Raw genomic sequence first — 12,917 nt, 5'->3', positions numbered from 1 at the left:
AAACTGCACCAAAAAATTAACAAATTATAAGAATCGCATTATTCTAAGAAATCGTAAGTTGCATGTTCTCTTAGCGTATCTATTCATTGGGTTTTGGCCATTCTTGGGTTAACTTTTTTTTCCATGGCGCTTAGTTCCTTCGATACTCGATTCGTAGGGACTATTCCCGTGGCGGAAGCCCGGAGTCCTTAACTGGAGGGCGGGCGATTTTCCCGCGGGAGCGTCAAGCGTGAGTCGCGATTCTTCTCGCGCGAGTGTTATGAAACGCTCGCGCGAGAACCGCGAGTTCTGTTGTAGCGTCCACGTAGCGCAAGCGCGAACGGGAGATTGCGCAATCCGACTCACGCTATCGAGAAGATTCCGCGGTCATCGAGCCACAGAAGTGCTACCTACTTGAAGATAGCGGCTAAATTGTTTTCCTTATTTGAAGCCTTTTAATGACAGATGCAAAGGCATTCTACCACACTGAAAAAATGGTATGCTGTTTCAGCACCTAGGATGTCAAAAAATATGTCTCGTGATCTAAAGATGCTGCCTTGATTGCCCACGCAGTTGAATATGCATTCATAGGATGTAAAGTTAACTGCCAGGGCAGTAAATACAGCATCTTGCGATCACCAGACACATTTTGGACATCCTAGGTGCTAAAACAGCATATTAATTTTTTTAGTGCACGGAGACCCCACACTCCCAAGAATCGGACATCGGAAAATTACTCGTTTTGAATAAGGTTCTAGAAGAAGAAACTACTAAGCCCAGGAATGTCGAAAAATGTTTCATCAGGTCTAGAATCGCGAAAGCTCGATTCAAGCTCACCAACGTGTCATTAAATATACTTCGAGCTCGCAGATATCGGTGAGAATGGAAGATCGGCGTGCGTGAATTTTTCTCGTCAACGCTAAAGCTGTAACGCAATCACGCACACATCAACGCGTGTTTCATGCTGTCCTCAGCAAAAATATCGTTACTCCAGTCCGATGTTTTTACTTTATTCCAGCGTGTTTTTGTTGCGCTATTGCAAGAAAATGGAATTTCCCTTAGGCTTCATTTTTTCATTTCAAGTTCATAATGGTGTGCCAGAGTTGTTTCGGAAAAATGAAGGATGAATATTTGTTAGGTTTTTTGTAAAACAGCATTTTGTCGAAAAAAATTGAAAAAGTGTCGAATGGAGATACGACGTTCTTACTAGGGACGGCAAATGCTGTCCACGCCGTGAAATCAAGGTGAAACCCGAGCCGTATACTGCCGTGCTAAGGAAAAACGCCGTATGAACCTTTAGGCGTTGCCAAATTTCCGTTGTTTAAACGCACATTTCCTAATAAACTTATGAATATTTTTCTCCCAAGTTTTCAGATAATTTTATTTGCAATCTCACCTAAAGCTCCTGAAAATTCCAAAGAAAAATTTTCACAACTTTCCCTGAAAATGAACACTTTATCGGAGAAAATTTGGCAACCATCGAATGTTCATACGGCGTTCTTCCTTAGCGCGGCAGTATACCGCGCCGTTCAAAGAATACACGTCGTAGCATGAGCATTCAGACTTCTTACGATCTTTTTTCGTTTTCTTAATCTTATCAAATTTTTTTTCTACAACCTTTTCGAAGAATTTAATTCGGAGCTTAATTTAACGTTTCTAAGCAGTTCAACGGAAAATTTTCAAAACTCCTCTGAAAACGAAATCCTTTAGCCGAGGAAATTTGGCAACGCCCAGAAGCTTATATGATGTTTTTCGTTGCACGGCCGTGTAGCAAGATGCGGTGAGCGACTCAGCGGAGAGAACAACGAGGTAGGTCAGCCAAACGCGCACCTTACGTAAAAATAATGCCGCATGATGTATGAATCAATGATACCCGTGCCATTGCCAGCATAAACTCATAGACATAATAATCGGCTTACTTTCACCGTGCGCTACACCCCCCCCCCCCCCCTTCGTCCGCGTTTCGACGGTGAGCGAATCGCGGTTTTGTAATTTACAGTAGCGCCGACTTAATTCCAGCGAAATTCGCCGCCGACATACAGCCGTGAAAATCATGGACTTCGCGAGAAGCTCTCATAGAAAATCAGGGAAGAGTCAGTGAAGGGCAGGTTGGTTCCCACGAAGTTCCTCGTAGTCCCTTAAAATTATCGAAAATTTGAAAGTGCATAATAGTGAAGGAAACTTGTGAACCTACTGAAACTTGCGTTGACGTACGGTCCGGTATGGTCTAGTGGCTAGGATACCTGGCTCTCACCCAGGAGGCTCGGGTTCGATTCCCGGTACCGGAATGATATTTTTAGTGCAATTCCATGAAAATTGAATTTTTGAATTGTTGTCAAGTAAATATTTCATTCCTAGTTTTCGGGGAACGGAAACCTATACAGATTCTTACAAACTTATCGTTAGTTCACTCTGTGCCTACAGGCAATGATTTTAACGAAAAGGGTGCCGATGACTCGTCGCAACGTCATGAAATGGTGTCAATTTCTGTCGCATGGAAAACGATGATGTGTTGCTGAGAAAATCATTCTTCTGCTCCTGCCACGAACATATAATCGAGCCAACGTTGACTCTTTTTTCGAGTTAAATTTGATGTTATTTTTTAGTTAAAGTTAACTGTATTTCGCTTTATCCTACACTCTAATTGACTTTAAATTACTCTAATTGGACTACATTTTGCAATTTGGAACTATAAATTCTAGCTCGGTTAAAAAACAACGTATGTGCCATTAGTTTCTCCATGCACATAAGTGTTTCTCCAGAAGAGCCAGAGTCTATAGTTCCAAATTGCAAAATGCAGTCCAATTGACACTCGCATTTGTCCTGAAATGCTTTAAGTATCTCCAAGTGGTTTCTCATCAGACTCAATCCACGAATCAATCAATGAGTCAACTTCTACTCTAACTTCGCCTCAAATCTGACCCAATAATGTAAAATCATAAGTATAACGCACAACGCCGCCGCATAGCACGAGGTGTTTCGGGGGCTTGCACCGCCCGGAAAGCGGCCAAGGGGTGTAGTAGTCCCGTAGTTCGAACCTATTTTCGAGTTTAATTCGGTCCGCGTTAAGCAAAAAGGAACCAAACCACATCAACCATCGTCAAATTTAATTGAGTATTTCACTTTTTACATGAAAACAGTTGTCTAGATTTTTTTGAAAATTTCAGTGAATTTTCTGCACAGTGCGAAACAAATGCCTTCAAATTTTTTAAGGAATCCGCACCAAAATTGTAAAAAATTAAATTGCGTTGTTAAATTTGACAATAGCTGATGTGGCTTGGTTCCTTTCTGCTAAACGCCGTTAGTTTGATCATAGTTCGGTCTATCTTGCTTTTAAAAAAGATTACATGTTGGCTTATCAGACGGTCACGGAGCCTTGCGGGAATATGGAATGTGTCAATTGCACGAAGTTGAGGACTACGGTCCATCGGCAGGGTATTCCTGCTAGTTTCCTTGCACCCCTGAGGGCGCCGCGCGCCTCGTCGGTCAGTCCGGTCCCTACTTACTTACTTATTTTCTCACTTACTCACTTACTTACTCACTCACTCACTTACTTTAACCCATGTTAAAGCACCTTTAAATAAAGGAATCTACCAACCAACCTTACTTATCACTTACTTACTTACTTACTTACTTACTTTCTTACTTACTGAGTCTCAAAAGACTGACTGAATCTCAAAACATATATTTCTTCGCTCCTCTGACGTAAGGGCGTATCTCCCTTTCAATATGAGCCGTGGAAAGCATAAAATTGTACAAAGAACAGGGCTCACACGAAAATTGAAGAATACCCTTACGTCCGAGGAGTGACGATTTGACGCACTCCTCATGCCGGTCCGATTGAGCGGGGCGATGGAAAATCGGCACGAGAAACGCGATTTCTGGAACAATAGCGCAACGACGGCGAGCGATTAGGCGAGGAGAAGAGTTATTTTTTCACGTCGTCGCCCACTTTCGGAGGTGTTTTTGGGTTTTCGGTGTCAGCGGCGCACGGGCGGCGAGGCGTCGCGATGCGCAAGCGCGGCCCGGTTCGGTGACGTCACGGTCGCGCGGATGGCGGGCAGTGCGCAGGCGCGGTCCGCGGCGGCCCAGACGCAGACGCCTTGTCACGCCGATTAATTTCGGTCGCCGAGCCCTGACGTAATCCGACGTAACTTCCGACCCAAGAACCAGCCGGAAGGAAAGAGACCGTTGCCCCGCCGAAGCCCTCGCCGCGTTGCCGCCTCGTCCTCATTCTCGTATATTGAATCAATTCAATTTAAAAAAAAGAGCATATTATAATATCTTGAGTACCTATCTACGGGAGAGTACTGGCATCTCTGTGCCGCTTTCTGATTGGTTCATCAGTTTTAGGTTATCATGGAGCTCTAAAGTTGGACCAATGTAACAAACCCGACCCAGAGGAACACGGTCGGCTGTGAAATGCATGATAATCACACTCAAAGGTTGATTTTCGGCAAAAATGTCAATCAAAGTTCGATCCGAACTCAATTTAGAAGTTGGTTACAAAAAAAATGTCTATCACATCCAAAATCACGTCTAGAACTTTGTAGAAATTTGTCGCTGGATTGTTAGTTTACATTGGGCGAAACTAGAAGCGGAGGGGCTGGGGATTGTTTACCTTGGTCCAACTTTGGGGCTCCATGGTAGACGACCGATGTGTGCCGAAAAGTGTGCCGCCTCCAGAGCGGCACACTTTTTCTGTAGTAAAAGGATTGAGATGGCAATACTCTCCTGTATGCAGGTACTCTAACAATATTGATGGCTAAAGTCGGAAAATGCCTATCTGCATTGTAATGTTGCAAACTTTCCGATTAGGTGGCTCTATTTTTTATCAAGAGAAAATTAAAACAAAGTTCTCATAACCAAAATATGAATTTGTCGATCGATTCACGGTTGTCGATCGAATCGATACCACTTTTTGGTCATCTATCGATCAAATCTATAACCTCCTGTCAATAATAATCTCCCTTTAGAGGTAATTTAGTCCCATTAAATTTCAATATCCGTGGGTTTTACGACAGAACCATGGTTAGAATGGATTTTCTACATCTTTGATGAGCTCAACGTGATTTTTGAGCACTTTCTTGTCTTGGAAACTCAGTTTGCCACATCAGAAGTATGCGACAGACTCATCGCGGTAGATTATTTTATTTCTGTAGTACCATGAGCGAATCAGTCGTCGAAATTGAACCGTGCAAATTGACTCATTCAGTATCTCCTTCACTAGAACCGGTTATGTTGTACCTTCTGAACGGACTTGCACCATTGTTTGTTTACATCTCAAGTCTCCCGATATCGGTGAACATATTCGCACCGACGATCGGCTGGAAACCGGTTGCTTCGTGAATGGGCCTTGCTTCACTGTTTGTTCTCATTACCAACTTACATCTCGTTGTATAAATAAAATGCGGCAAAGCACAGCCTCCATGTAAATCGAGGAACAAAACCAGATTTCCCGATGATGAATTGCCGCTGCTCAGTCCCTTTCCGTTAGATTCGATCTAAATTTATCTTATGCTGTTTCAAGGTTAGGGGAAGTGCCGCTGCGTTATGGATACAGTTAGTTCTTAACCTGCAGCACTGCGCCTTAAAATGATGCAGAATACTGGTTGTTTAGCTCTCATCGTCAGTGTGTGAAAGTAGGTGAAAGGATTTCTCATCGCTGCCAGAAAGGGGGTCGGAAGGAGTACCCGGGATATACCTCCTCAGCGCAGATTAGAGTCTTGGGTGCGGGTTTCCCCGGAAGATTTTTGCAATTACCTAGTGTAAATCGACAGATTGAACCCTTTTTTAAAAAAAAGAAATAAAATAATAAAAAAATTGAAAAACACATTTTCGTCGCCTTTCGCAGTATCAGTACCTAGTGAGAGGAGGTGAACAGTAAACTAGACCTAGAAAATTAGTATCCCTAGAAATTTAATTTTTCCGATCGTATAATTTATTGAACCCAGCTCAGAACTCTTATAGTTGGTGGTCCCCCCCCCCCCCCCAAAGATACCTATTTCTTATGACTGAGTGACTTCGCACCACATGTCATTCCTTTTCCTCCTCCTCCTCCTCGTTTTCCTCCTCCTCCTCCTCCTCCTCCTCCTCCACCATCACGTCTTTCTCAGCCCGCAAGCTCAACCTTGGACACTTCTTTCGTTTTTCGCGTCGTTGGCCGTTATCGTTGCGAACTGCAGCCGAAACAATGACGGGTGTCAGTGAGACCTTCCCTTAGACGTCTCGATTTCGATCGGAGTCGCTCCTCCGACGTAAGGACGGAGCTCCTCTTCCTCGTGAGCCCTGCAAACCGTGGAGTCAAACGGACAATAGGTCTCATCCCGAGGGTTAGACACGTTCTTACGTCAGAGAAGCGACGATCGGGTCGCGTCGGCCTCTGATCCTGGGAACGGACTCGCCTCGCAAGTCGCGACACGCGCGCGCGCCACCAGATTATGCAAAAATGGTCACTTGTTGAGAGCAGTGTCGCCGCTGTGAGCTTCTGAAACATTCACAATGAGAATAGATTATAAAATTCGAAAGTTTTTTAGGGAACAGATTCAAAGAGACCATTCTCTGGCCTCTTTGCGGCACACGGTGGAACGAGTCAATAGGAGAGGTCGGACAAAATTTGGAAACTTTAAGAGCTTACACCCCCGTTCATACAGAACTTAGAGGTTCTGAAAGTGGTTCCATTGGTTTCCTCTTGAAATTTGCTGCAAGAAGCACTCCATGAAGTTTAAAATGTACTTCCGGGGATTCAATACTTCCTCATGGACAGTTATAAGAGTCATCATCCTTTTTTGGTTGTTGGTCCTACTGGTGGGAGCAGCGGGCTGATTGGCATTGATGGACAATAAAGCGATAGAAATTGTAGACAAACCGAAAATGAAGCGATCCTTTATGAGCTACCCGCTTCAACCATTAGGATCGCTCCATGTTCCCTATGTCTTTTTTGTCTATCACGTTGTCTATCAATTTAAATAATCAACCCGCAGGTGATTTCAATGGACGAAAGAGTTACTAAACTAATTAGAGAGGCCCTGTAGTGTCTATTATTTCCTCCCTTTGTTTATAGACGGTTGCCACAGTCAGAGAAAACCGGGAAATGGCAGGGAAAATCACAAAATGTCAGGGAAAATTTGTTAAATCACCTTCATTTGCTTTCTGGAATGGGTTTGAGATTTTGAACAACACATTTTGCCTAAAACTATTCTCAATTAGGCCCTCTCAACCATCCGTCATATCTTCAATTGTCAGTGTATTTTACCAAAATGTGTCGGGGAAATGTCAGGGAATTTCATCTTCTAAATTCTGTGGCAACCCTGGTCTATAACAACCACCCATTTCAACCGATGCGATTGCTCCTTTTTTTCTCTGTCCTCTTTGTCTATCCATGTCAATAATCAGCCCGCAGGCGCGTTTCTCTTAGACTCGCTTCATTAAAATCTACATCAACCGTTAAAAAAGTGGTATTTTCCCGGTCCGAACGGCAACGCTGGCGAGTTGAAGGAAGTTCAAAGCTCCGAACGTACAATTACTCGTAAAGGGGTCAATGAGAGACGCGGAGACATGGGATTGTCCCGAGGAGGGGGGGGGGGAGAGGTTAGGAAGGGGCAATCATAATTGATGATTTCTTCAAAGAATGATTAAAATTGCAAGAATGAATCGATGAAATCTACGCGATGATATTTATCGACCGCGAACCGCCGCGCCATGCCGGTTGCGTTAGGTCGGAATATTTTAAGGAGATTACTCGAATGGATTTAACAAGAATCAACCCAACTGCGGGTTGATTGTCGAAATTGATAGACTACGCCAGAGACAATGAACACAAAAGGTATATTGCGGGATCCTATTGGTGGATGCTGATGATTGCGATGACCAAAGAGGTTGGCAATAGACTAAAAACTATATCTCAAATTATGTCTCTCATGCCATTTTGCATGGCAATTGCATGATTGTTAAAATTGATAGACAAAGAGGACAAAAAGCATGGAGGAATCCTATTGGTGGAACTGGGGGGTTGCAAGAGACAAAATGACGTCAGTAATAGACAACACTAACGGCAACCCACGAGAGATCCTATAGTTAGTCCCTCAATTCCCTCATTTGTCGGCCTCCTATGATGTAGTAGTTGTAGCGCTTGCTCTATGATCGGGAGGTCCCGGGTTCGATTCCCGGCCAGGCGACCCGAGTTTGATGGTCTCAAACAACGGTTGCCTGGGACTGGTTCAGTAGAGACGGAGGGGGGATGGGACTTAAAGCGTGGGATTAGCCATTGAGGGCTATTTGAATAGTAAACAAAAAAAACAACAACAAAAAAAAATTATCCCCATTGTCTATAAGAACCAGAACGCAATCTGATTTTTGACTTTAAATGCAATCTGCTTCGACTATTAACGATTAAGTAATCAGTTTTTTCTCTCTTTTGTTTGCAGGTGAGGATGATATTCGGTCAATACTCTCAAAGGATTTCCACCGAAGCAGGTTTAAATCATTTTACCGTTGGATAAATTATCTGACGTGTTTTTTTTTTCTTTCTTTCTTTTTTTTTGGTGCGGTGTCCATTTCATTAAGCTTACCTTTCCTTTCATTAATTTTTCATGTTGGAAGGAAACGATCAGTTCAGTAAGTAAGTGAAATAAATACAAAATCGAGATGATGAAAGAAGAATTTATCTGTTCTCATTCAAAATTCTGAACACATCTCAATGTAAACTCATCCCATGCTTTTGACGCTCTGATCGAGATTATTTTATCATACGTTGATTTTTTTTCTCGAGTAAGCAAATATTATTGAAGCTATTTTTAAGTGGAATAATCCGTCACGAAGACTAATACAAGCCGCGGGCGGAATCATTCACTTTTCAACCAGCTTTTTTTTCCCCCTGACGGATAATCACGCTTTGTGAGCCGTACCTTAAATTGCATGATCGTAGCATCCTCTGCAAGAATGGCCCACAATGCTGCTGGAATTGTGCCCATACTCGCCCTGAAATCACTTTCCAACAGTGGTCTTCAAATTTGTCCTCCCTCCTCGGCTGAAATACTCACTACGTGTGAAAGTTTGGATTGCTGAAAAATATTTTCGAAGTTGCACAGTCTTATCTAACTCCATCGCATTGATCTTGGTTGCCTAGAGCAACCATCGCGGATCCACAACGGAGTCGATGATGAAAGCAGGTTCAGGTGCAATTGAGAAAAACTTCCATTTTGCATATCAAATTTGCCTTCCACAGCAAAAACACCGTAACTCCACTCAAAATGTTTTCTTTTTTTTTTTTTTTTTTGCAGCACTTACTGCTCTATTACAAGAAAATTTAATCGCCACAAGGCTTCATTTTTTCATTTTTATTTCCTAGTGGTGTGGCGGAGGCGTACACTGGGAAAAAAAAAAAAAAAAAAAAAAAAAAAACAAAAAAAAAAAAACTAGTCCAGACTCTTAAAAACATCGACAAGAAAAAATACTCTTGATTCAATCAGATTTAAGCTTAAATCAAGAACCAAGCCTCTTAATTTGAGTGGATTTCCTTTTGATTTAAGCTTAAATCTGATTGAATTAAGAGTCCATTTTCTTGTCAATGTTTTCAAAAGTCTGGACTCTAGATCCAATGTGTTTTTTTCTAGTGTATAAAAAAAATGAGGATAAGTATGTGTTAGGTTTTTTGTAAAACAGCATTTCGTCAGAAAAAAACTTGAATAAGTGTTGAATGGAGATCGGCAGTTTTACTTTGGACGGCAGAGATGATCTCGTGCGAACGCGACCCTCGTGTTCGATGGTGTTTAGACACGTTGAGTGCACACCGTGTCATTAGGCGTTACGGATGCACTTTTCTAAGTGCCCGATCATGTTGCTAGGCATTACCTGTTAACAAATGAAAATCACGTGGAAGCAGAATTCAGACGAAGAGCGGTTTGGAGCAGTGGCGCTGCGAGGAATGAATAATCACTCATCGATATTGCCCCATTTGAATCAATCGTAAAGAATCGATTATTAAGATCATCGTTGCGAACACCCTATTTATCGATCCTTTTCTGTAGGTTTAAATGGCAGATCGATCGATATATCGCAACGCACTCCACGCCATTGCTCTCCGCTCTGGCGTCACTGCTCGTCTTGTGTCGTCAAGTCGTTATCGAAGACTTCAGCGTTATCGATGAAAGGCTCTTGAGTCTTTCGTCAGGCGTGAAAGTATGACGATCTCGTCGTGGGTTCGGAGTTTTGGACCGTTCCGAAGAATTGCTCTTGTTTAATTTTGACGTTGATGTAATGATGACGTATTTACGTACCGCACAGCAATACTACTCTGTTCCCCCATTTGTGTAGCAAGGCCAAAAATGAAATTTTGAGGAACTGGACCCAATTCTGTTCGAGCGGAAAATTGAGAAATGCCTGCACTCATAATCGTGCCTTAAACAGATACTGTCCCTACAGGAAGCCCTATTTATTTTCATGGTGACCAAAGGAGGTATATGCTAATCTTAACAGCGGGATGATTGATGAAATTGATCGGCAAAGCGATAGACATAGAAGACATAGGGAGTATGGAGCGATCCTATTGGTTGAAGCGAGTGGCTGTTACAGAGAAAGGGAGAAAATGATGGACTGACTATATAGGGTCTCTCGTGGGTTGTCATTAGTTAGTCTATTATCCACCCTCTTTGTCTATTGCTTTTTCTATCAATTTCAACAATCAGCCCGCAGGGAAAATTTCCCCGAATTTGAACTAACGAATTGTAATCGTGCGTCATCTGGAAGAACCATCTTTATCAAACTGCCGTATCAAACCCACCTTTACTTTTCGCCCCGTCAACTTTTCTACCTTGGCGTTTAATTCTCCGAGTCAGCGGAAAGAGACAAAGTTCTCCTTCATTTTTGTGGATGTACAATTTTACGTACCTCGAAGTTGGAATAGTTGTATCACTTATCTCGCCCCGTCTAACTTTTCTACCTCTGCGTTCAAGTCTCTGTGTTGGTGGAAGGGAAACCAAGTCCTCCTTCATTTTTGTGGATATACTATTTCACCTACTTTAAAGGTGAAATAGTTGTATCACTTGTTTCGCCTCGCTTAACTTTTTCTTTCCACTCTGCCGTTCATGTATCAGAGTCAGCGAAAAAAATAGCAAGCTCTCTACAAGTGCTCGCCCCGACATTCATCAGTCATCATCAGGCTCTTTGAAATTTGCTGAACGAATTTCTCATCAACCATCATAGCCATTACGCGATAAGTAGCGGTGACCACCAAACTTAATTTTTGCCTCGCTCGATTGCAACGCTTAGATTGTTAATGCAGGTTCGCTTTATATTGTCTTTGTTGTGAGTTCAACAGTGCGTTGTCTATGATTGAATGGTTGCAAGTAACTTTCAAAGCTCGGAAAGCGGCGCCGAACTCGAATCGATGACTGATGCTTCGAAAATACGCTCGATTCCGCAACACGAGTGACAAATCATCGGAATAATTTTTTCCTCATCACCTGCAGCCGAGCCAAAACCGTCCACGGTTCGCCCTCCGGCCATGATGAATTTTTCCCACCGAATTAATCGAGTCAGACTCAATGATGCGCACCAGGTTGTCAAGTTGAAAAACTCCGAATCGGTTTCGGACTCCTTGGTCCATTCCATTTCCTGAGATTCTCCGGTCCTTTGCGAATTTGTTTTCTTTCTAAGGAATTCCTGGATTTCCTCTATTTTTCCTGGATATTTTGGTATGGTCATGTTCAGAGAATGCAGGAGATTGGTTGCCGAAGAAGTCCTTGATTGGGTTCCTCCTGGGAGAAGGCGCAGAGGGCGCCCAATAGAGAGTTGGAGGGAGAAGATTAAAGCAGAAATGTTAAGGTGCTCAATGCCTCAAGGGTTGTGGCTCGACAGAGGCGACCTATATGTATGTCCTGGATTTTCAGCGGAGGAAATTTTTCTGCATAATTCCAGAGAAAATCCTCGAAATTTCAGGGAATGAAAAGAATTAAGAATTTTAGACAATGTGCTATCGAAGACCAAGGGCCGAATTTCAGTCGGTCCTTCTACCGTACTCAAATAAACTTAGGACGAGTCTTGACTGCACTTAAGTCCGGCTCAGCGCTTCTGATAGGCCGGCGGTGCGGTTCGGACCCATCGGTGGATGTTGCACCTCCTTGGGAAAGAGCTGACAAAATTCGGCCCCAGAGAATCTTCATTTCATACTTTCGTCGTTCTCAACCAACTTACGGAAGAGATTCCCTCGAAAAAGCTTTACGGTCCGGCAACACTGCCTCGACTCCGGGCAGGGAATCAACCTGGTGCGACTGGGTGACCTTGAAAATTAGCTAAATTGTCACCGAGCCCCCCCCCCCCCCCTCCACCCTCGCCATCCTTCACTTTCGAATCAAACGACTCGCATCTTCTCGACAACCGGTCCTGGGTATTTAAGGTTTCCCTCTCTCTCTCGATTTTCTTTCTTGCCGACGATCCGTGCTAGGATGCTGATGGCACCGGGAAAAGGGAAAGAAAACTTTGGAGAGCAGCCCGACCGCTGTTGCCGGTTCGAACCGTTACGTCATCATAAATATATTTTCGTATAAAAAAATGTACCTACATCGAAAATTTGAAGTGCTCTGTGGCTCTCCTTTCCAGCGAAGCCCTCGGCAGTTAGTCAACTTCGGTTTTTCGGAAGCGATAAATTCCGGCCCTTTTTGCGGAATTTTCTGTTCTTTTTCAGCACTTTCGGGCAGTCTTAAACAATATGCAATATTTCCGGAAGTTTAGGATTTTCCGGACCCATTCAGGAAACGGCACTGTTTTTCTGTCTTGATCGTATTCGACACATCAAACATGCGCTCTATCGATGCGATACATTGAAAAAGATAAGCTCGAAATATTGACATAACCTCAATTTTCGCCCATACATCGAGCGGTGAAATGCATGCCTTGCGTCTTGCTGAGGAATGGTTTTATTTGAATAACCGCAACTATTT

At 43.1% G+C, this 12,917-nt stretch overlaps 1 protein-coding gene and 1 non-coding gene across 2 annotated transcripts in view; both read left to right on the top strand.

Annotated features, from left to right (window-relative positions):
• The window catches only part of Tis11 (Tis11 zinc finger protein), a 149,829-nt gene that overhangs the window by 114,893 nt on the left and 22,019 nt on the right, over positions 1–12,917 (top strand). The gene's annotated exons all lie outside the window — the stretch shown is intronic.
• TRNAE-CUC (transfer RNA glutamic acid (anticodon CUC)) lies at positions 2,196–2,267 on the top strand. The gene has a single exon. It is a non-coding gene; the product is annotated as a tRNA-Glu (tRNA).

Source organism: Bemisia tabaci, chromosome 3 (genome assembly GCF_918797505.1).
Source record: "Bemisia tabaci chromosome 3, PGI_BMITA_v3".
Lineage (NCBI taxonomy): Eukaryota > Metazoa > Arthropoda > Insecta > Hemiptera > Aleyrodidae > Bemisia > Bemisia tabaci.
The sequence above is the reverse complement of the archived record's forward strand: the minus strand, read 5'-3'. Positions and strand labels throughout refer to the sequence as shown.